Consider the following 26,573-nt stretch of genomic DNA (forward strand, 5'->3'; position numbering starts at 1 on the left):
TATAATGAATATTTTATTTAACAGAAATATAGAAAATCTTATGTCCTGAATCTTTAAATTTGTCCATTATGTATTTATTTTTATATTAATTATTTCTCATTAATAATAATTATTATTATTAGTATATGTTTAAAGTGTCTATCAATAATTAAATTCAATAAATATGAAAAGACGAAAGAATGAAAAAAATGGAAATTACAAATATTTCATAACAATGTGTAACTCCCATATTAAAAAAAAAAAAAGAAGGTTAAAAGTAGCATTATTTCCTAGTTAAAATAAAGAAAAAGGAAAAAACATAAAAATAAAATAAAATAATAATGTGGCATATTGGTTAGTTACATGTCAAGCTTAAAAAGAATTGACAAGAGCTTTCTTGACTTATCATGTCAAGGTTAAAAAAATAAAAAACGAAAAACAATTGGGATTAGTTGGCTTGTGAAGGAGAAAAAAGTAGAAGGGCAATTTTGGAGTTTTGTTACCATTTAAGTGTATGCTTGTTGATTTTTTTTTTTAAAGTTCTTAAAAAATCTATAATTTTTATCATTGTTGGGTAGTGTACATTTACATGATTGTACCTTTACATGATTCTCCCACTTAAATGTGTATTAATAGTTTTGATAGGAAAGTTATTGCTAGAGGGCATTAGCAAAAAAAATAATTCCTTTGATCTTGTACTTCTTCTGTAATTGGAATATGTGGTTCTTAAAAAGTTTATTTTTCTAAAAGAATGTATTGTTGTATAATTTTTTTCCACCAAACAGCATGTAGTATGAAATCATCTCTAATGATCTCGATCAGAGCAAGCATATGCCAAACGTGAATACCCTTACAAGCCATTGGTAGAACACCTAGTAGAGAGACCTAATCTTGAGTGAAATAAATATTGTGACTTTGATTGTTTTTCAATAAAATCTTCACGTAATAAATCAACAAAACTCAAAGTAATCTCTCTTTCTCCTTCAAGTTTACTTGCTATGACATGGGAGTGAATATGATTTCCTCCAAACATATGTAAGGCTTTAGCTAGTGCATGAAAGTGTATACCATGCTTCTTCTGTCTATTAATAACTGCATGTATTGCACAATGGGTGTGAAGAAGTAAGCCATTATTTCAGCAACAATAAGCAAGTCAATATTTTATATGAATCCCCTTGTGAATGTTTTAATATTCCAATCGTGGTATAGTGATAATAATAATTAATAAATGAATCCAAAAGAATTATTTTCTCATAATTCTTTACTATCAAAATAACGTAAGTAAAACTCTTCCCGACTCTTGTTATTAGGAACCAATTTGTCTCTCACATTTTAAGCAGTTAAATTTTTGTTGTCAGATAAGAGGAAACTAAAATAAGAATAATAAGAGTTGTTTGGTAATTGATTTTAAAAATAATTTTTTTGTTCTCCAAAACAAAAACATAGATAACCACGTTAGCCAACTAGAAAACAAAAAAATATTTTATACTCTTAAAAATAGAAATTGTTTTCCGTTCTTAAAAATAGAAAACAAAGTATTTTTAGAGAAAATATTTTAATTATTTCAATTATTTTCATTTATTTTTTGAGGACCATTTTAAAAAAATAATTATACAAATATGGACGATGATTAAAAATAAAATACCACATATAAAATTTATTTCTAAAAGCATATAAAATAAATTAAAAACATTTTAGGTTCCCAAACATACATTTGTTATACTAAATATTATAAAATAGTTTTCAAAAACTATTCTAAAAAACTATTATTCAGAATTATTTTTGAAAACAGTTATCAAACAAAACCTAAATGTCAACATGAAGAGAAAATTTGCGAGCAAGAGAAGGATATATGCTATTATATTGGAAGGATTAGGAATTTTTTTCTTCTTAATTTTGTAACTTTACTATAATTTAAGTTTGTGATGTTTTTAGAAGGTTATGATTGATCATAATATGTAAGTATAATTTTTGGAAAGTATCCTAAATTCTTATTGCATATACCTTTCTTGTGCAATATTTGCTTATGAAAATAGGTTTGCGTGTAAGATAAGAAAAATGATGATAGAAATATCATTATTAATTTTAGAGTTCATAATTTAAGAAATGGAGAATTATGGTTTAGGGTATGGAAGAAGGTGTAGTTAGGGTAAATGATGTAAATGGTTCAAGTTTCATACTACATGTCAAGCATATTTAACCATTTAAATATTAGCTAATGTGTAGACCCCCATTTTGGTCTAGTGGTAGGGGATATTTTTGGAGCACATTTTTACCACCTTTTGAGAGGTTTAGGCAGCAGGTGTATGAGACATAGTGGATTGTCAAGGACCTTTTATGTGGGGAACCAGTAGGTGACACGCGGGAGGAAGATTCAGAGACCGTTAGGAGGCTTGGAGATGGAGCAACGACCTGGTCGGAGAGAGGTAGAGGAGGGTAAGAGAAAAAAAGGAGCAACAAGAAACGAAAGAGGGTGGAAGCAGATGAAGCAAAGAAGTTGGTGATTTTTGTTTTGGAAAGAAAAAAGGGAACGGGAGGAAATGTTAAGGAGAGCTTGAGAAAAGAGAGCCAAGTATGGAGAGAGAAAAAAAGCTTATCTAAGGGAACTGTGAAAGAAAGCATGGGAAAACAGAGAAAATGAGCAAGTTGTGAGGGACCCATTTTTTAGAGGAGGAGAAAACTAGTGAAACCTGTGGGAAGTAGATTTAGAATTCTTGAGAGAGAGGGTTGGTACCTAAGAGAGCAAAAACAGAGAGCTAAAGAAGAAGACCTCCAGGTACATTTGTTGTCATTTCCTTGCTTGTTTACACTTCTTGTTTTGTTTTTCCTCTCTTCATGTGGTTTCTAAACATTGTTTGTTTGTTTGGTAGTGAATATGTGTTAATGCTATGTTTTTCTCACATTTTTTTTTTTTATTTCCATCTGAGGATAAGTCGGTATATGGCTTTTAGTTTTTTTTTTCCACTGATCATGGAGCCCATTGATTACAAGATGAAATGGGTTTCTATTTAAAGTGTCTCTTGTTTTATCATTCTGGATGGTACTTTGTTTTGGGACATTTCCTATCTATGCAACCGGTATCTTAAACCTCATCTCTGTTCATTATCAGTTACTGTCCTTGCTTCAAACTATATTTTGCTTTGGAAGTTTCTAGTTTCTGTGTTCGTGGAGGGCAACTGAAGTTCATTTGGGTGGCAAGGTTTGGGCAACTGGAAGGTGGAAGAAGAGATTGAAGGAAGTAGAGGAGGAAGAACATAACTGGATTATTGTAGCATATTGAGAAGGTTATGTGAGTACTCGGTGATTACCTAGATACAAGGGTGGCATACTCGTCATGGAAGGATGGTTTTGAGTACGTAGTTGTTGGGTGTGTGGATAAGGAAGTTCAAATATGAGATATTCCCTCTAGAGGTCATGTGAGAACTTTCAACGGGCACTCAAATGCCACTTAGTCTCTAGGCACATCCACTAATAAGAATTCCTGGTTTCTGGTTCTTTTGATGATATACTTCAAATTGATGAATGATAGTTTTTTATTAATTATTTCATTCATTCATGTACAGAGTATATATAGAGAGTAATCACCATTCTAAGAATGGGAAAGAATGATACAAGGAAGGAATGATATAAGGAAAGAATAACTAATATCCTAATATCTCAACATTCCTAATATCTCAACACTCCCCTTCAAGTTGGTGCATAGATGTCACACATACCCAACTTGTCTAAAAATTTTGAGAACACTCGACCTGAGATTGTAGCTTTGGTGAGGATATCGACCAATTGATTTTCTGATCGAATCTTAGGCAATTCCACAATCTTATCATCCAACTTCTCCTTAATAAAGAATCTATCCACCTTGACATGCTTTGTACGATCATGTTGTACTGGATTATGAGCATTATCACATGCGGCTTTATTGTCACAAAACAATCGGATTGGTTGCCTAGATAGGTAACCTAAATCCTGTAAGAGGAGTCTTAGCCATAATGCCTCACAAAGTCCTAAAGTCATACCCCTAAATTCCGCTTTTGCACTTGAACGAGCGACGACATTCTGCTTCTTACTTTTCCATGTCACAAGATTACCACCTACAAAGGTAAAGTAACCAGATGTAGATCGCCTATCATCCACTGCACCGGACCAATCAACATCAGTATATACTTCTATACTCTAATGATCAACATTTTTAGTGAGCAAAATTCCCTTCCTAGGAGCATTCTTCAAATACCTCAAATACACATGACTGCATTCATATGTTGCTCTCTAGGATTATGCATGCATTGACTTACTACACTCAATGCATAAACAAGATTTGGTCTTGTATGAGCTAAGTACATTAATCTCCCCACAAGTCTTTGGTATCTTCCTTTATCGGTTGATACTTGATTAGGCTCAACACATAATTTCAAACCTTCTTCTATTGGTGTATCAATAGGTTGACATCCCGACATTCTAATCTCCTGTAAAAGATCTAAGGCATACTTTCTTTGAGACAGAAAAAATTCTTTCACTTGATCGAGAAACTTCAATTCCAAGAAAGTATTTCAGAGGACCTAGATCTTTCATTTCGAATTCTCTAGATAGATAATTTTGCAGAGCTTTTCTTTCTTCAGGATCATTTCCTGTAACTACCATGTCATCCACATATACGATGAGTGCTGTAATCTTACCATGTTGCTTTTTAGGAACAAAGTGTGATCTGAATTACTTTGACGATATCCAAAAGCTCTCATTGACTTTGTGAACCTTCCAAACCATGCTCTCGGGGATTGCTTCAACCCATATAATGACTTTTTCAATTTGCACACCTTCTGACATTGCTTTTCTGACACCATGCGTCGTGGTGGAAGATCCATATATACTTCTTTAGATAACTCGCCATGCAGAAAGGCATTTTTCACATCGAACTGTTGTAATGGCCAATCTAGGTTTGCAGCTAAAGATAGTAATACTTGAACTGTGTTGATCTTAGCTACAGGTGCAAATGTCTCTATGTAGTCAATTCCATAAGTTTGAGTGTACCCTTTTGCTACCAGTCTTTCTTTAAATTGTTCAATATTACCATCTGCCTTGTACTTCACAGTATAGATCCAACGACACCTAACTGGCTTCTTTCCTGGTGGACAAACTACGAGTTCCCATGTTTCATTTTTCTATAATGATTTCATATCTTCATTCATGGCGGCTTTCCACATTGGATCAGCTAAGGCTTCCTGCACACTGTTAGGAATAGTTACAATAGATAATTGATTTATAAATGACTTATTTGATTCAAAAAAACGATGGTTAGACACATAGTTTCTCATGGGATATTGACTTTGGTAGACAATTCAGGTTCATATGTGGGTTTAGGAATACCTTTATTATGACGGTGTGGTAACTGTTTCATGAATGGATCAGGTTCCAAATTAAGAACACTCTCAACAGACGACGATTGGTTTGGTATTTTAGTGAAGGCATCTTCAGACCCAAATTGTTGACCACTCATATCCAACTCACCCGTTTCTTGGTTCTAGTTCAGATTGTCCAGATTCATCCTCCTCAAAGATATGATAATCATAATCGAGAGTCTGAATTTCCTTCTGGTACTCCCCCTAAAGTTCAGACTCAATTGAAAAATACATCGAATCTTCATGAAACACCACATCCATTGTAATAAACATTCATCGAGTTGGAGGATGGTAACATCGATATCCTTTTTTGTGCAATGCATATCCAACAAACACACATTGCAATGCACGGGAAGTTAACTTGGTGCATTGGTGTTTGTGTAGATGCACAAATACCACGCAACCAAAAACACGAGGAGGTAGATTTGGGACGGTTGGGGCAACTACGACATTAGTAAGAGCTTAGAGAGGTGTTTGGAAGTTAATTGAGCTGGAAGGTACCCGATTAATCAAGTATGCGGCAGATGTGATTGCTTCTCCCCAATAAGATATCGGTATTTTTGCTGCTATCAAGGAAGCACAAAAAACCTCTAACAAGTGCTGATTTTTCCGTTCAACGACTCCATTTTGCTAGGGTGTATTGGAACAAGTAGTCTGATGAATGATGACATGTCCTTCCAAATACTTTTGAAGATCAGAACTTTGATATTCTCCACCATTATCGCTACGTAGAACCCGAACCTTTGCATTGTACTGAGTGTCAATCATTTTATGAAAATTTTGAAACAACAAGTTCACTTCATCTTTGGTCTTCATCAAGCATAACCATGTCATTCTGGTACAATCATCAATAAAAGTAACAAACCAACACAAACCACTCAAAGTTGGGACTTTGGATGGGCCCTAAACATCAGAATGTATAACCATAAAAGGAAATAGACTTTTATTCAAAATTAACGGAAACAAAGCATGATGGCTTTTAGCCAATTCACAAATATCACAACGGAAACAAGAAATATCACTATTTGCAAACAAACTAGGAAACAATTTTTTTAAATAACCAAATGAAGCATGTCCCAAACGTCGATGCCACAACCAAATTTCAGACTTTTTCTTCTCCCTCTCAGATCCATTTGCCATCAAGGCTTGTCGCAACTTATTTGAATCCTTTAACTATAAGTCTAAGTAATAGAGTTTTCCTCGCTTAATACCATGACTAATCGTCTGTCTTGTTTGGATGTCCTTAAAAACACAAAATTCAGGCAAAAAAATGACAATACAAGATAAGACTGTAATGATTTGAGAAACTGACAAAAGATTTTAATCTAAAGATGGAACAACTAAAACAGAATCCAAATTCAAAGTATCAGTAAGAGTTAAGGATCCTTCCTCAATGACTGGGGTTGTGTTACCATTGGCTGCGTAAACAATTTTTTGTGAGAAAGGTCTAAGGGGTGAGACCTGTCTAGAATCAAAAGTCATATAATCTGTAGCACTAGAATCAATTATCTATGCACTATTAACAAAAGGTGTAGAAGTATTTAAAAACTTACCACCATAATCTGTAGCGGCTACCAATGCAGAGGCTTTCTCAATAACATTAGCCTTGGTTTTTATTTCGGTAACAACTGCAGTCGAGGTTTTCTTGGAATCCTTCTTCCGTTGATCACGATTATGATCCCACCAGTTTGGATATCCCACAATTTCAAAGCAACGACTCTTTGTATGACCAGTCTTATTGCAGTGAGTCCATTTGAAGGTTGACTTATCAATATTAGGGTCTGTCTTAGGATGGTTGGTCTTGGATTGGTCTTGCCAATTCTAGGTTGATCGCTGTCAGACTACCATAGCTGAGGTGTTAGGGTTGTCAGATTCTGCTTTCATACTAGCATGACGCACTGCCTCTCGTTGAATCAGTGCATAGCATTCTTCCAAATCGGGAAGAGGATCTTTGCGTAGATCTCTCCTCGAATTTGCTCAAAGTCACCATCCAATCCAGCATGAAAGATGTGCACTCGTTGTCATTCAATGGATTTCCGGTTTGCTGCAAAGTCCTCAGGGTCTTTCATGACTACCTTATCCCGATGATCCAATTCGCAAAAAATTTCAGTTAACTCTCCATAATATTCAGAAAGAGACTTGCCGCTTTGTTTGGCAGTGAAGACTTTTTGATTCAAAGTGAAAACTTGTAATTCATCACTTCCATCATAGAAAACCTTTGATAATGCACTCCAAATTTCTTGAGCGGTGGGTAAGCAAGTAACGCTTCATAATTTCTGGACTCATGGAAATTAACAACCATTTCTTCACCTTTTGATTCTCAGCATACCATTTTTCATATCCATATTCTGACTCTTTTGGTGGATTTGTCTTACCTCGAATGGAGGAAAGTTTTTCTTGTTCGGCAATATGCATCTCCACGAGTTGTGACCAAACGTCATAGTTTGATTCAGTCAAAATAATTCCTGGATTAAAAGTACCTTTAGATTGAAAAATAATAGTATTTTTTTCACTTTTTTTTTTCTTTATCGCGAAGGAGGGGCGATGGCTGGCCTTACTGAAAAAATATCTAGGATTTCAGTTCCATGACTCTGATACCAACTTCAAATTGATGAATGATAGTTTTTCATTAATTATTTCATTCGTTCATGTACAAAGTATATATAGAGGGTAATCACCATTCTAAGAATGGGAAAGAATGATATAATGAAGGAATGATATAAGGAAAGAACAATTAATATCCTAATATCTCAACATTCCTAATATCTAAACATTCCTAATATCTCAACAGATATTGCCTAGATTTTTGAGATCCTAGATTTCTAGTGGAGTCAATATTATACAAGGAAAACCTCACTTTGGAGGAGCTTCTGGATGAAGGAGAATTAATCCAAGAATGTAAGGCTTTAAATGGTCATCTCATTGATTTTCTGCAAAACGGAGTCCAGGTGGAATTGTTGTTGCGGTATATTGTTGAAGAATTTCCTGGGGTTCACGTTAGTGCATTAGAAACACTGTGTGCTATAACTCGAAATGCTCTATCAACTCTTGCTACAAAATTGAACCCAAACACTCATAATCAGAAAGGCCAACACCTGTTTGTTTCAGGTCCTGTTCCAATCCCATCTGGTTATACACATGGAATATGCTACTTGAGAAAGGCATCAAATTATTGTTAGAAACTTCTAGTTCACACCATTAGCAACCACTTTTGGCACTTAGTGGAGAGCTTAATGATGAAGAAGACTCATGGTTGAATTGCGAGTTGTTAACGGGGGGCTTGAAAATTTAACTGGGAGTTTATGGCTGTGGAGATGAGATGAATTTGTAGCATTAATAATTCAAATACGGTGGTTCCATCATGGGGGATATATGATTGAATAAAGCAAATGCAATGTGAAACTTTTAGGCTGAAAATTTATGGAAAATGGAGCTTAAAGGTTGCTAAATTTTAATTGCTACAAATGTAGAATTTCATGATGGAGACACAACTATGGTCGAAGAGAATCAGAATTTTTTTTATTTGTTGAAAGTGGAGTTCAATTTTTCCACTTGTGTATGCTGAAGCTAACCGAAACTTACTAAATTTTTATTGTTGTTAGTGGGTTCTTGGAGACTGAATTTCGGTGGAAAATTAAGGGGAAATTGTGGCTGCTAATGAAGATTCTTATGGTTGAACATTAAGGAAGTTGTCGTTGTATAATGGAGAATTCTTGTAATTGTTTAAAGTGGATACAATATGGGAAGTTTAATGGCTGAAAGTGGCAGCCATCAAATGGTTCTCTGGTGGCTGAAATAATGTAGAATATATGGCTACATGAGTGTGTGTTTTAGTGGATAATGCTCTATAATTTTTATGCCATTTTGAGCCATGATGAAAGCTTGATTTTAATGGATATTTCCATCACCTTTCAGCTATAATGAAAGCTTGGATTTATGAAGAGATTGCAGCTACTTGAAGCTTTGATCTAATGAAGTTTCTACAACACACCAGAGTTCTACCCATCAACCAAGAAAGACTTGGGGCATTCTTATCCGACAATGGTTTAGTCTCTCTAGCCACCCTTGCGTCACTACCGGATCATCACCCCCGCGGTGCATCTCATGGAAACTGCTCCTCAAGTGCCCATCAGAAGCCTTCTTTTTAGAGAGATGCAAGCCGAGATAAGGGACTGTGCTTACAAAATCCATTATAACTATGAAACAAGAACTTGTGCCTCTCGGAAGATCATTTTCATGATCTGGAGCCTTTCCATTCTCTCTCAGTCGAGCTTCTTTCCACCCCGTCTCCTCATGCATGTACCTTGCATGACCACCCTTCCTTCCCATGGAGTAAGATTCCAAGTTGCTTAAGCCAAAGCCCAATATCAATTCATGAGAACTCTTGCTCTAACAGGTCACGGTTCACCGTTGGAGGTCAGGGAATCACATACTTACTGTTAATCAGATGCTTCTAATTATCGAAATGTCTTCAGCAACAATCACTCAGCTTCTGAACAACTTGTGAGACTTGGTCTGATGATTTTCTTCAAGGATATGAGTACGGGTGAAGCCTGCAAGGGGTTTGAGCACATTATGATGAGAGTTCAAATGTTGTAATTCCCAAATAGTCTATCACTTAACCTCTCCACTCTGGACCCACTTCTGCACTCATGCATGGCCACTCAACATGTAGTCCCTAAAGCACACCATCTAAATCCTCCACACTTGCCTTCAAACTTTGATTTTCAAAAGTCGAGCTTCCAAATAATATTAATCCTTTAACCTTTTTTATTATTCCTTAGAGTTCTAGGTCCCCAAAAATCCCAATTTAAATAAATTTGCTGCCATTTTTTTTTGGGCAACCATCTTTTGCAAAATTTCTTTGATTTTTTTTTTTTTTAATTTTCTCAATTTTTAATAAGTATGAATAAAATTTTATACTTCCAAACATAATAGAATTCTAGATAATTAATTCGTACAAAATAAATAGGGCATTGGTGGAGCCTGACATCTGTGATTGATTGCTTGATTGACTTTATCTTACTCTAACATGCATGCGATTATTCTGTATTTGTGTACTAACCTTATCTCTCATGGTAGCACTTAGCTTGTGACTAAAGTACCCCTCGTGCCCGATCATATTTATTTATTTATCCGTTATCATGTATGACTTGTTTTATTATTTAATCATTATTTTGATATCTATTATTAATTGATTAATTGTCATACTTGTCTTAGCTAATTAGTAGAGACCTAATTTTTAGGGCTTAGAGGGGTGATACGGTCTATCACCGTATCTTCACAATAGGTAACCTAACCCTCAGACCCAAACTCGATTTTTTGTAATCTTATTTTTCTTTTAGGAGTCACATTTAGGGTTTTTCTTTCTTATTTTGTTTTTTTACTTTAAAAATAAAATAAAAATAAGTAATGACTTCAAAAACTTTTCAAAAATCATTTTTCAAAATAAACAATGAGTCTCGCCATTTGAGTGAGAACGCAACGAGAAATACGGTGTCCACAAAATGCTAAAAGTACCCCCTTTTATTTTTCTACCATTTCATCTTTCCTTTTTGTAATATTCTTCCTTTCCATTTTCCTTTGCTTTTATTTTGTTATTTTAATCAATATTCACTTTATTATTTATAATTTTAATATTAGAATATTGATATAAATATTGTTTGCATTGTTCATAATAAATAATTATTTACAATAATAATAATGATGATAATAAATATTAAAAATAATGATTGTGTTAAAAAATAATAAAAATATAATAATAATAATAATAATAATAATAATAATAATAATAATAATAACAACAAATAATACCAAAAAAAAATGACAAAATAAAGAAATAAAAATAAAAAGAAGACGTTTTTGTCCTTTTACTCGTTATGAACTTTCTATCAATTTACAAAGTTTTGGAACTTTTACCCTAATTACATCACTTTGTATACCATAAAGTATACTTCTCCTATAACAAAAAAAAATTATAATATTGAGATGAGGATTTAAAAACTAATAAAGACTACACAAGCAAGTAAGGGAGCTATGAAATTAAAACGAAGTTGTAAAGAATATACCAGATAGATGTAGATTTTAGAATATTTGATACTCAATATGGTGATTTATTTATTTTTTTTCTTCCTATAAAAGTTTAGTTTGGTATAGTATGTTGGTTTTTTTTTTTTTTAATAGATTTAAGCATGATATATTTCTATTTCTACCTAGAATGAAATGTATGTTTAGTAGTATTTTTGGGAAGCACTTTAGCATAAAAAACCTTTTTGAAAATAAATTAAGAAGAATAAATAATATTTAATTTCTCACCCTAAAATTTGTTTTAAAAAGAATTGGAATATGAGGAGAAGTTTATGCCATATCTATTTCTTTCTTCTTTTTTTGGCTGTCAAATATTTTTAAACATAAAAAGTAAAAATATATAACCAAACATAATTTTAAAAATTATTTTCAACTTTTAATTATAAAAAATGCAACTAAAAAATACCTTTAATAATTTTAAATTATCCTAATCAATTTTTTAATAATTTTAAGATTTTAATATATCCATAGTGGAAAAGAAAAAAAATTACAAAGTAAATTTCATACTCATCAATAAATGATTATATTAATTTAGTTACATGATATTAATAAATATTCTATTCATTACAGCATCCTCCGTTGTAGTCTAGTTGGTTAGGATACTCGGCTCTCACCCGAGAGACCCGGGTTCAAGTCCCGGCAACGGAAAATAATTTTTATTTATTCTGGGCTTTGCGACAAAATTTGCTTGGGCCTTTTAATTTGCTTCGAGGTTAAGGTTGGTGTACTGGGCTTTACTTTGAGGTTAAGGCTTTCCTCGAATTGGTTTTGTAGAGGCTTCCATTGGGCTTTGCTTTGAGCCCAATAAAAATCTTCCCTCTTAGTCCCAAAATAGGACAATTTCTTTCCATTTGTATTTTCCCATTCGCATTTTTGTTGCACCCATGCTTGATGCTTAAAAGCATGTTTGAATTTGCTCATAATTTGTCCCATCCATTTTTAAAAGTATAATATATTTCTTATGAAAGCACTTTTGGGTAATGTTTGATTTAACTTTTATAACTCATATTTAGGCTATAGACTCCATTTGAATTGGTTGTAGTTTTCTATTTGAGTCTTGACAATGAAATTTTCTTTTCTTTTGCATTTTTTCTCTTGGCACTTTTGATTAGGTTAAACTATTGTGAGACATAAAGTGGTTTTTGTACGTACCTTTTATGAGGCCCAACTACTTTGAGACCCGTAATTTATGTATCTTCTATCCTACGAGATACCAAATGAAATAGAACAACCTTGTAAAGGATATAATTAAATTCTTTGATTGGTTCTTCTTATATGAATGTAGACTTGTGTTAGTTTAAGTATGCTCTTGAGTCTATTAATTAATTTCTTTGAATATTATATTTTTCCTTCTATTTTAAATATATCTTTACATTTAAATATTATATATATATATATATATATATATATATATATATATATATATATATATATATATATATTATTAAATAAAATTAAAAATATTAATATATGTACATTTAAACTTATCATTATTTAATTTGATGATATCAAATATAAAAATAAAATATTCTTAAAAGTTTGAATTATATTTATATTCCTAATTTTTTATAATTAATTTAACCTTATATAATATATTAAATTATATATTTATGACCTTACTAATTCAATTATGGTTTTATCACCAGTCCGATCAATAAAATATGAATTGGTAATTTTTTTTTGATTCAGTGATCATTTTGATTATAAAAACATTGAATATAAGTGAGTTTCTTTTGTCATTTTTAATTAATATAAACAAAAAGATATTCACTTTAGGTTAGTAAAAGATATTCAATAGTTAAAATTTTTAATTCTTATTTGTTTTGTAAAAGATAAGACTATTAATTAGATTGATTCCTTGAAAAGACAAAAGAACAAAATGAGGTTTTAGATATTTGTCTATATTTTTCTTTATAAAATTTGCTAAGAAAAGTCTTTTATTTTCCTATGTTTAAAATATAAGTATGAGCTGTTTTATAGTTATTTGATAAGTGTTTATGAAAAAGTGGTAAAAGAACTAAATTATAAAGGTATGATTGAGTGAAATTCTATCACTCAAACACTTGGGATAAAGTTAAATGACATTAAAATGAAATTATCTTCTTTTTTTTTTTTGTCAAATTTAGATGATGTAATTTTTTTTTCTTACCATGAATAAATATATTGTGAATATATATATATATTACAAAAGGGGAGAGGAGTTGTCAACAATTAAATAACATGTCATTTAAATAATTAGGGTTGTTCTTTGGTACCCGCTATTTATTTTGGAGTACTAACCCACATTTGACCCAATAATAAAATGACAAGTGTAAAATGTAGGTTATTAAAAAAAGTGAGAAATAATCACATGCATCTCATACATATCTAAATGTTACAACTTTTTATAATTTATTATTAAATATCAAATATAATTTGTTATTTAATGAACTACCTAACATTTATCTAAAAAAAAATTGAAAAATATGTGGGATGTGTTTTGATAAATAAAATTTGAAGATCAAGTTCGAAACTTTTTGAGAAAGAAAAGAAAAAAAATTGTATTCCACGAGGAAGATGAAGGATTTCAAGTGATTATAAGTGTAAAAGGTAATATTTGATATTTTTTTATTTAAATATAAATTTTGTAGGTAGAAATGTTATGTTAAATAACGAAAATGTAATGAATTATAAAATTTAGATTTTAGAGTTTTTTTATGAGTTTATTATTAACCAAATTAAGATAATTTAATCTTTTGTTATCAAATTGTTATTAATATTTTTATACCTTTTTTATTTTTATTTTTTATGTTCATATATTAAATTTGAAGATGAAATTTTATATATCTTGAAGAAGGAGAACTATAATTTTTGTTTCTTGAGAAGATGTTACATGATGGATTTCAAGTGATTACTAGTGTTAAAGGTAACATTTGATATATATAGATATTTCATTTAAATATAAATTTTGTAGGTAGAAATGTCATGTTAAATAACATTTAAATATGTAATGATTTATAAGATTTAGATTTTTTAATTTTTATGAGTTATTATTAATCAAATTGAGACAATTTAGTCATTTGTTATGAAATTGTCATCAATATATATATATATATATATATATATATATATATATATTTTGTGTATTCATATATTAAATTTGAAGATGAAGTTTTATATATCTTGAAGAAGGAAAATAAGAATTTTTGTTTCTTGGAAAGATATTATATGAAAGATTCCAAGTGATTACAAGTGTTAAAGGTAAATTTTGATTTTTTTTTATTTAAATATAAATTTTGTAGGTAGAAATGTCATGTTAAAGAGAGTATAAATGTAGACCCTCTGTTTTGTCATCTTGGCACTTGATACTCAAGTCAATCATCATTCATCATTTGTTACTTGTTTGTGATTTTAGGGTCTTTGTTTGAGTCCTCACTGGTGGTCCACTATGACTTTTTAGTCACTATCTTTGGACTTTCTTTGGAGATATCTTAGGGAGCTTTTCAAGGATCCTTGATTTGATTAATTAGTGACCTTTGATTTTTTGTTTTTAGGATTTAGTTTGTTTAAGTTTCTTTTAGTATATTATATCTGACTCAATTTTTCTAGGGCATAGTTTTAAGATTAGATAAGTTGGATTTGATTTTTATTTTTTATGCATAAGGATATTTGATTATAGTAGTTTGATATTTTTAATTGTTAATGGTATAGTTTTTTATTTTTTATTTTTGGTTACATAAAATTTATTATTAATTTTTAATTGCATGCTAATGTATTTAAATTTGCATGAAATGAAATTGGATATTGGTTAGTGTGTGATTTACATTAAGGATACTAATACATAGGCTTTCTTTGTGAGGTCATGTGGAGGAGGGCATAAGAACCACGCCAATTGGGAGTTCATGCATACATCTTATCCATGTGATCACATGCTTGGGGAGGGGGGGGGGGGGTTCTACGTTGGTTTTGATAAGCCTCTAGAAGGGAGAATTAGGAGTAAAGAACATGTGAACATGGGGAGCATCACTATAGGACATGCAAGGAAGCCACTACCAATGACATTTCTCAACTGCCATGCATTCGGTGAGACGGTTTTTGGGGGGAAAGTCTCTAGAAGAAGAATCTTTTTGTTGAGAGAGCATAGACACCACACCGAGAAAGAGAACAACTATGGTTCCAAAGACTTCTGAGGTTGAGAGAGGAGAGGGATGATCGACATCTGAGAGTTCATCATCGACATAAAAAGTCATTATTTGGGCTTTTTTTAGAGGAGAGCAAACTCAACATTGAAAAAGGCTAGTTCATAACTGTTGGAGTAGTTCACCACCATGGGAAGCTTGTTGTTCTATTCATGGAGATCGTCGCAACTAGTGTAGTTTACCACCATTAGAGTTTGCCACCACAGTCACTAGAGATTGACGTCACCGCAGGCCACCACCACCCCGGAAGCTTACTGTTCTATTCATGGAGATCGTCGTTGTCGAAGTAGTTCACACCTGTTGAAGTGTCACGCCTTAGATTCTAAACAACCTAGAACTCGACTCATGACCCTAGGTCAAGGGTTTGACCCTAAGAGTTACTCTTATCCACATTAGCAATCAATCAACATTACCTTGATTTTTTTTTTCAATAAAGCATCTAATCCTAAATAAATTTATTAAACTAAGATTTACTGTAAAATATTATTTTATTTCTCCAAAACCAACCATCACACTATCTCCTGTTCATAAGTATAATAAATCCATCAATCATCTTCCTACCCAAAAGCTCAAATATTTACAATAATCTTTAAGTAAAAAAGAATACTTCCAAAAATGTTTTAAAAACTAACAAAATATAATTTAACTTACAAAAGTCCACATAACTCAAATTAGTACATGTTAAAAGGGTAATATAAATTTAAAAACAACCATTATTATGGTTGTTTTGTTTTTTAGAACACTTCTTGATCTTCCTGTGGTCCATCAGAAACTATATCTGCATCTAAAAATTTTAGAAAATAAAGTGGTGAGCATTTCCACGTTGCTCAATAGGGTGTTTTACACCCAAAAAGGTTAGAAATTCTAGGTCAATAAAACACAACCATATGCCAAAATATAATATTACCTTTATGTTATACACACTAAAAGAAAAACCAACCATGCAAATTTAAACCAATCAAAATCATCATTTTCCTTATTCAATCATATGTCTAGCATATCAAAAAATTTTAATTTACAAAATAAATAAGTCATTTTAGTCTTGAATAATATATTCAAACATACACTTGATAGATAATACAAATCATTCTTCCAAATGCAACCATGATGCAAACGCTAACGTGCAATCACACAATGCATAGGATATGCGTCCGTACCCAAATACACTCCTCATTCAGAGTCTTCCCGGGGTAAACTTTTGGGTCTTTCTCCCTAAGGATCTCACTCCCTTCTTAATTCGCCCTCTCTAGGGTAATTCTATTTCTTGTTTTTCTTTTCTTTTCATTTTTGTCATCTCTAGAGTCTTTTCATTCTCATTTCTATTTCACACAACTATTTATTTAATTTTTCTTTTTCTTCACACAACCATGATGCATATGAAGTGCAATCAAATCATATTTTAACATCCATATTTTTCCAACGCATAATTCTATTTACTCCCATTATGTTTCATAATTTCCAATAATCCACAACGATTTTTCTTCACTTTAATCACCACAAACATCAAAGAGAATTCACAATTAATTGTATACCATCAAAACATAGTTTTAAACCTTATCCACATAAATTCTATTTATTCCCAACATGTTTAATAATTTTCAACAACCAATATGACCATTTTTTTTCTTCAATTAAATAACAACACATATCCAAGAAAATTTTCACTAATATAAATATCAACAAAACACAATTTATGTCATAATTTATTTATCTGTAATAATCTCAATAATATTAACCCTCAATACAACAAATTTTCACAATTTCGTTACCACAACATTTGGGAAATATTTTTTCTAATAATTCAAATATTAACAAAAACCCAATTTATATCATCAATTTGTTTATAATAACATTAATAATTTTAAACCAATCATTTTAAACATATCTCAATACTCAAAGTTTTCAACAAATAATTTTCATTATTTTCTACACTGATATATCACCAATAAATTTATATAATTTCTAACATAACAACAATTATAAAAATATATCAACCAATATTCCAATAAAAAGAATTTTCACAACCACAACAATCCGATAAATCTTATCACATGAACGACAATTAAATGCTAACAATTCTAATATTTTTATCTTTCATTCACTTCTTATTTAACATTTTCAAAACAAAACCAAATCATTTTACACGTTTAGGGTTTCCAAAAACAAACTAAATGAAAACTATATGATGATCTACTGCAACCCAACAAGTCACCCATTTCCATGGAGTTTTTTGAAAGTAAATAAAAGCAAAACAAAAAGCCTAAAAAATGTTGAGAGAGATATTTAGGGAAAACACACATCTACCTGTATAATAAAATCCAACCGTGGGATTGAAAATCCAACTCGGTAGAAGTGTTCACCACGTTGAGGAATATTATAAATGAAATTTCATCACAATCGAATGTCATTTCATTGTCGAATTAGCGGAAACATGCAGATGACAACTCCCTGCATCTCCCCTGCGCTTGCCTTCCCTATTCCTTTATTTCTTTATTTTCCGTTTCTTCTTTTTCCAGACGCCCCAACCATCAACTTATATATTATTATTAAACAAATTTAAAAATACCATGCATGTCATTTCTTCTCATAATAAATTAAACTACCATTATTTACTTCACACTTCACAATTATAAATTATACTCAACTTATGATTATCCGTCTCACGAAAAATACCGTCGTATTTGTAATTAAATTTACTACAAGCCTACTCTTAAAAAAAATATAATTTGACTTTAATTACTTGAAATTCACTTAAAACATGATATAATTAACTATTAACAAAATTCAATTCCATAAAATAATTTTTTTTTTCAACAACCAAGAAGTTGAAATTTTTAATAACCCTTAGCTCGTTAATTTTATCGATATTTATTTACCAACAAAAATTTAAGTAATATTCTAAAACTTAATTCCATAAATTAATTAGTCATTCAATTTATAAAAATCAAATTCTCAATCCTTTGGTATAATTTTTATTTAATTTACTTCATTTGTCAAATTAATCAATTGCATCAAATTTTCAGCAGTTAAATTCATACAATTCACATTTAATTAATTTACCCATTTGTGTATATTTTTTCTAAATTCACATATCATAATTTAATTTCAATTCAACTCCGTTTAATGTTTTGTAATTCTATAAAGTTTAATTCCAATTATAAGAATTAAGTTGATTCGTTATAAAATTAAATTTAATTTCTTTGTAATTATCCATTATTACAAGTTGATATAATATACTTTATTTACCAAGTTTTTCTTACTGCAATTTTTTGATAATTATCCAATAATAATTAAATTAATTCTCATAACATACTTAATATTCAAATTTTCCAAACCTAATCTCAATTATTTGATCATTAAATTTTTCTCCAAATCTAAATTTAATTTTTGAAATTCCCACACTTTACATCTGATGTGGTAAAATTTTCAAACTATTGACTTTTGACCAACTTTTCCAAAATCATTCCCAATTAATATACCAACACATAAATCTTTATCACTCTTTTTGACTCTTTGATTCACAATTTTATGAAAGACTTTATGCTCCAAGAATCTGACGTGTCCTTAAAAACCAAGGTATTACATGAAGTTTGTTAGTTCGTCAATGGAGTTCATCACTACTATAGTAATTTACCACTATAGCAACTCATTGGTTCATTTATAGAGAGTCATGACCGTCATTAGAGTGAGTTGTCATCGGAGAGCAATATCGATTGGCAATGCACCTTCTCTCAGATCAACCCGACATCTCATCGTTGGAACATCAGTTGTATTGCTTCGGGTCTTCATCTTTATTTGTGGCACTAAGATCCCATCATTCTAGATCCTCTCCATTCCTTCTAAAGAATTGGAGATCATTTCAACATTGGAAATTTGATAGTTTCATGCACCTAAACTCTCAATTGGAGAATCGCAAAAGCTTCACTACTTGCTAATTCACTCATCTCAATCATTCGCTCACCACCAGAACAAGAAACACCTACAATGCCATATTAATCCTCATGAAAGATGAGATTTCAAGCTTCTTTTGGCATCTTCATCTTGGGAAATTTTAGATTTCCGTTTACACCTTCACCACCGCCGACTTACTCATCTCTAGAGGAGTTTATTCTTATCATCGTACTTCTTCATATGAGGGAACTACATCTTCACTACTGTCAAGTAGTTCATCACCATCAAAGTTTGTTGTTCCATACATCAAGGTCTTCACTAGAGAATCACCTCATCACTATTTGTTATCTTCATCAATGTGAGAGGATTAGCTATAATACATCCATTCCATCAACTTCAAAACATCATTAGGCACAAGATAGTACTATTTTTTCCAATTTTAAATCACTTTTTCATATTTATTTTATTAGATTATAAGAATATTGACTTGGTGTGGATATAAGAAAGGCCACATGTGTTTGTTGTTTAATCATATATATGCTTAAAAATATGTTTTGATTCATAATCTAAAAATCCGATAGTGTCTTTTTTTAGTTGTTTTCTAGTAATTCATTCCATCACTAATTTAGCTTTTGAATTGTTTTTTTTTTTACAAAAGATAACATGCCATCAAATTATTTTGTCCATAGTTAACATTATATGTAGTATATATTAATTCATTTTCTTTCTTTCACTTCATGGTTTTTGAATAGAAGTTATGTTAATTATAACTTAGTTTGACACGTTCTATAACAATGACTTAACTCTATTTTAGATGCATTTTATATAATATATCAACTTGTCGATTGGATGCGTTCTATATGATAATTTAATCTTTTTTTTGATATTTAACTGAAAAACCAAATAAAATATATACAATATGATTAATTTGTAAATGAACTATTAGAAAAATGATGTGTGAATTAAATAAAATAGGATATAACTCTTGATGAATACCATTGTATAAAAGGACGTATGGTTATTTGTTCTTGTAAACATTAATATTAGTTTATAAAAAGTCGAGCGGATGGTTACACAATGTAATTATATAATAGAATATATCAACAAGTTGTGCACAATTTGGAAATTTCTGTGAAGTGTTTTGGCAAATATGTTTGTCTAATTTGAAAAGTTATATAAACAAATAGAATAATACAAATACATAAGTTTTGTTCAAGTATGTTAATAATCTTTTGCTAAAAGTGTTCCAAAACTAAAATGTGATCATGTTTTAAACTCAATCACAATTGTGAAAATTAATGAAAAAAAAACATTATGAAACTTTAATTTAAACCTGGAAAATTCCATTTTATCAATGTAAGCCATTGGAGAATTACATGACAGTTGGCTTTGAATAAATTCTTTTGATTTTGATTCATGAAAACTTGATTTATCTAAATTCTTTTTTTTTTTTTTTAAGTAATTCACACATGCACACTTATAATTTTTTGATGATCCAAGTTTAAGAATCTATATGTACTAATATTTTTAGAAAAATTGTTTTTATATATATTTTATAAAAAAATCAATCCTTAAACCTATATTTAAAATTCATCTTAGATCCCCTTAAGTATGAAATTTTATTTTTTCAAAAAAGACAATGCTACCTATTACATTCAGTATGCAACTTTTGAAAAGGTTTTAAAATGAATTTTGGTTTTAAATACAAATTAATTAAAATCCATAGCTCCAGTCAATGGAGTCTTTATGGATAAATTTATGGAAATTAAAATGGGGTTTAATAGATCCCTATAATTTTTTTTTTCCAAAAATATGGATCTCTATTGACACTATTGATAACTCACTGTATATTTGAACTTGTAAATTGGAATATGACCACTTATAAACTCTTTATTTTTTATTTTTTAATTATTCCATGGTGCTGTAAACTTTTGAATTTGATTTTAGTCAAAAATAATTTCTCCATTAGAAGATATAAATCAATCTTTCAGAAGGTTCAACTTTCACTCTGTTTTTGATACTCAGTCTTGTTTTGCAAAATTAAATTGATAAAATAACTATTTAATTTCTTTGAAAATTTTTAACTCAATCTAGATTTACCAAATTTAACTTTTGACACATTAAATATTAATAAATAATTCTACATAAAATATTAATAAATAATTCATAAAATGAAAGATATGATTTTTTCTTCTTACACCCAATGCATGGCACTTTTTTAGAATTGAGAGATTTTTATTTATTTTTAAATATATTATGAATGTGATATTGCCCTGTGATTATTTTTCATTTAAAGTAGCCATATCAATCTAGTTGTATGACTTTTTTTTATTTATTTATGATTTTAGGACATCTCTAAGTTAATTAAAAAAATCAATTGTTGAATACCTTAAATAGATGCTCTATTATGCACCTATTAACATCATTACAAAATCTGGTACTAAATGAGAGTTATTTTATTAATTTGATCACTTAGATGATGAACTAGACATATAGGAGATATTCTCTGAAAATTTTCACGACAAAACTTAACTTCTAAATATTTGTTTTAGATTTATTTTTAGAATCCCCTATTTTGATCATTTGTTGATTTTTCTGTAAAGAAACCCAATTGTGAATAAATTTGACATTGATTATATATGAGTTTAGTTTTTGATTCTTTTTTGAATTCATTATTATTATTTGTGAATTAATCTCATTTCTATGAAAGCGCTTTAAGACGCTAAGCCAGATATGCAAACCTTTTCTTCACCATTTATTTAAATTAAAGCTTGTGATTGAACATTGTCTATTAGTATTTACTTGTTGTGTTGAGATTGCATGACATTAAATTCACCTCGTTATGGAATATGTGACTGCTAGAATATAATGTGATGCTATTGCTTGTTATTTAACTTTTCTGTTTTCTGGAAGCGTTTGGAATGCAAATCGGGTATGTCTTTCTTCATTAAATTGATGAATTGTGTTTATGTGTCTATTCAATTCATTGTATCCATGAATTAATCAATTAATCCTCACAATGATCTCAACTTACTCAGTAGAGACCTAACTTTTAGGACTTAGAGGGATGCTACGGTTTTTCACCGTACCTTTCCAATAAGTAACCTGACCCTCGAACCTAACTTGGTTTTCACAGACTTGTCTTTTCTTTCAAGTGTCATTTTTTTAGGGTTTTTCTTTCTTATTTTGCTTTCCCTTTAAAAAAAATAAAATGAAAATAAGTGGTGACTTTGTTATTTATAAAATTAGTTTTTCAAAAAAAAAAAGTGAGTTTCGACATTGAGTGAGAACGCATGTGAAAATGCGGGATCACAATAAACTATATATGTGAGAAGGAGTACAAATAATGTAAAAGAGGGTACGAATAATGTAAAAAGGGGTGCAGACATTGTGAAAGGAGGTACAAACATTGTAAGAGATGGTACGAACATTGTGAGAGAGGGTACGAACATTGTGAGAAATGGTATGAACATTGTAAGATAGGGTACAAACAATGTGAAATGGGGTACAAACTATGTGAGAGGGGGTACAGAGACATTGTGAGAATGGGTACAAACATTATGATAGATGGTACAAACATTGTGAGATGGGGTACGAACATTGTGAGAAAAAATAATGTGATAAGGGGTACGAACATTGTGAAAGATGGAACGAACATTGTGAGAGAAGGTATGAACATTGTGAGAAAGAGTATGAATAATGTGAGAGGGGGTACGAACATTATAAGATGTGATACGAACATTATGAAATGGGGTACAAACAATGTGAGAGGGGGTATGAACATTGTGAGAGATGGTACGAAACATTGTGAAATTGGGTACGAACATTGTGAGATGGGGTAGGAGCATTGTGAGAGAGGGTACAAACATTGTGAGATGGGGTACAAATATTGTGAGAAAGGGTACGAACATTGTGAATGAGGATGCGAACATTGTGAGATTGGGTACGAACATTCTAAAATGGGATACGAACATTGTAAAGAGGGTATGGACAATGTGATGGGAGTACAAACAATGTGATGGAGTATGAACATTATGAGAGAGGGTACAAATATTGTGATAGATGGTATGAACATTATGAGATGGGATACAAACATTATGAGAGAGAGAGTATGAATATTGTGAGAGATGGTACAAACAATGTGAGAGGAGATACAGACATTATGAAATAGGGTACAAACATTGTGAGAAAGGATACGAACATTGTGAGAGATGGTACAAACATTGTAAGAGATGGTAAAAATATTGTGAAAGAGGGTATAAACATTGTGAGATAGGGTACGAACATTGTGAGATGGGGTACGAACATTGTGAGATGAGGTATGAACATTGTGAAATGAGATACGAACATTGTGAGAGATGGTACGAAACATTGTGAGAGAGAGTACGGACATTGTGAGGGAGAGTACAAAAATTGTGTGAGAGAGAGAGAGTACAAACATTGTGAGATGTGGTACGAACATTGTGAGAGAGGGTATGAACAATGTGAGATGGGGTACGAACATTTTGTAAAGGATATGAACAATGTGAGAGGGAGAAAAGAATAACTAGATAATGTAATTTTCTAACCACTCTTTCTTTTATATTTCAGTTCCTTCATGGATATGATGGACAAAGGCAAAGGAAAGGAATTCCTCATCAATTTGAACGATAAAAACTTTGATTACCATATAATAGCAATATGAAAATTGACTCTAATGATGAGGTCGTGCTAGTTTTAGAGAAGATTTTGAATGGTTTAATGCTTGAAGATGTATGAAAAATGGAGTTCAACTTAATAGAGGAGACAAAAGAACTTTACAATTTATTTGATAAAGTTATAGGATTTAGTGTTAGAAAGGATGATGTGAAAAATAATTATTGAGTTGAATATTTCACAAACTCTATTATTGTTAAAAATATCATAATATCTCAAATTTGTTAAAAGTGTATTATCATTAGAAAAAATAAACATCCAGAAATCCCACTGCTTCGTTTCTTGGATTTAAACTCGTTTATGCCTTGTACAAGGAAGACGAATACTATTTAGGCCTAATTTATCTTCTTTATTGATGCGGTGTCTTCAAGGAAATAAAGAAAGGACTGTTTGACACTAACTTTCATCGTTGGATATAACAAGGCACCCAAAACAAATAATACAAAATGAATTTTAAATTCATCTTCACAATCCTTTTCTTATCATATTAGGTTTTCTAACATCAACAATGGAAAATTTTCCTTCCCATCACAATACATGTTGTATAAATCAATCCGTTTAGTTGTGCAACTATCTATATCTACCTCCACTTCCTTAGCCTTCAAGCCCAAAATTAACTCGACATCTATTGGGGATAATTTAATGGAAGTGTTATGCACATTTAATGCACTTGAAAGAGTGTCAAAATTCTTTACCAACCAAAGACATAAACTATGATCAAGTTTAGTACATCACAATCCTAAAATACTTCAAAAGCCTATTTCTTGTATAGTTTTCTTCTGATTAGGTTGCAAGTGTTGAGGTACTTTATACATTTGATTAGGTGAACAACGAGTGTGAAGATATGATTGCAAGTCATACATATACATATGCATATACATTTAAAATTGAAAGAAAATATTATCAAAATTTAAAAAGATAAATTTCAAATTTCTTACATTTGATACATTTTTTGAGCTTCTACCATTTTATTTTATATATTCATTAGGGCATTTTTTCAACTTCGCTAAGAACTTTTTTTTTTCTCCATTTGAAAGGGATTGTCATTTTTTCCAATTTCTTTTTGCAATTGTATTATTAAATTAGTTAGTCGTCATATAGAATATAAAAGTTGACTAAAAAACATATTCTGCAAATATCCATTTCTTTTGTTACATTATGGTTTATTATCAATTCCTTGTTATCTTCCTTTCTTGTGACTACTTGTTCTTGAATGCATAAAAAATCATATGAAAATGATTATATTTTCAACATATGAAAAAATCATATGAATTAAATATATATATTCTTACAAATAATAAAGCAATGAACCCATAGGACGTTTTGGGTTTGAAAGGGGATCATTCTCCTCAAATGATTGTTTGCTCCTGTTTAAGATACAACATTATGAGTTTCACTTACAACTAATTAAAACTATGTATTACATTCAAATAATTAAGTGACAAATATAAAATATTACATATTTGATTTTCTAAGTCAAGACACATTCATCGAGCATATCAATATTGGGAGTGTAGATTACAATGAGACTATACAAATAATATTATTAATATTTGGAAAAGTCTTGCTAATATTCTTGTTAAATATATATATATATATATATATATATATATATATATATATATATATATATATATATATATATATATATATATATATATTAACTCCTATTGTTTAGAACATGATTTTAAATGTAAGCATGTAAATATCACCTTGGTGCTCCTCCAGTGGATGTGAATGCAACAATCATTGTACCATTGACTTTGGCAGTAGTTCATACCCTTGAAAAGAAACAAACCATCATAGTCTTGTTGTTTAGTAAGATTCAAAGAGGATAAAAAGTTTTGATGATAAGTGATGACTGTCTCAAGTACTACTGATGAAGCCACAGATTCTACATAAGACATGGGCTCTCCAACATGTTTGGCAATTCTCTTGAAATGAAGGGACTGATTATAAACACTTTCAGCCTACAAAATGAAGCCTTTTTATGAGAATAATGCACTGATATAAAAATATGGCATTCTAAGAAATTAGTATTTAGTACAAATGAAAAACGTCTTTTAGAAACAAATAAAGTGATATGTACTCAAAACTTAAGTGCTCAAATTCTATAGCAAAGTTTTTTTGTTTGATTGAATCATTAACTAAATTTTGGCAAACAGATAATTTTTGCTTGATTTATATGATAAATACTATTTCTTCATAGAAATACAAAATTTCCTTGAAAGTCCTTTCTCAAACTATTATTTTCTTTCTATGTTATTCAATCAACAAGTCATTTACCATTTTATTATTCAGAAAACAACAAATTTTATAAAAAAATATCAATCTTAAGATATATTCCATG

At 30.4% G+C, this 26,573-nt stretch overlaps 1 non-coding gene across 1 annotated transcript; it reads left to right on the forward strand.

Annotated features, from left to right (window-relative positions):
* The first annotated feature begins 12,034 nt into the window (after positions 1–12,034).
* On the forward strand, positions 12,035–12,107 carry TRNAE-CUC. Its single transcript has one exon. It is a non-coding gene; the product is annotated as a tRNA-Glu (tRNA).
* Positions 12,108–26,573: the final 14,466 nt, after the last annotated feature.

The sequence above is a fragment of the Vitis riparia genome, chromosome 9 (genome assembly GCF_004353265.1).
Source record: "Vitis riparia cultivar Riparia Gloire de Montpellier isolate 1030 chromosome 9, EGFV_Vit.rip_1.0, whole genome shotgun sequence".
In the NCBI taxonomy this organism is placed as follows: domain Eukaryota; kingdom Viridiplantae; phylum Streptophyta; class Magnoliopsida; order Vitales; family Vitaceae; genus Vitis; species Vitis riparia.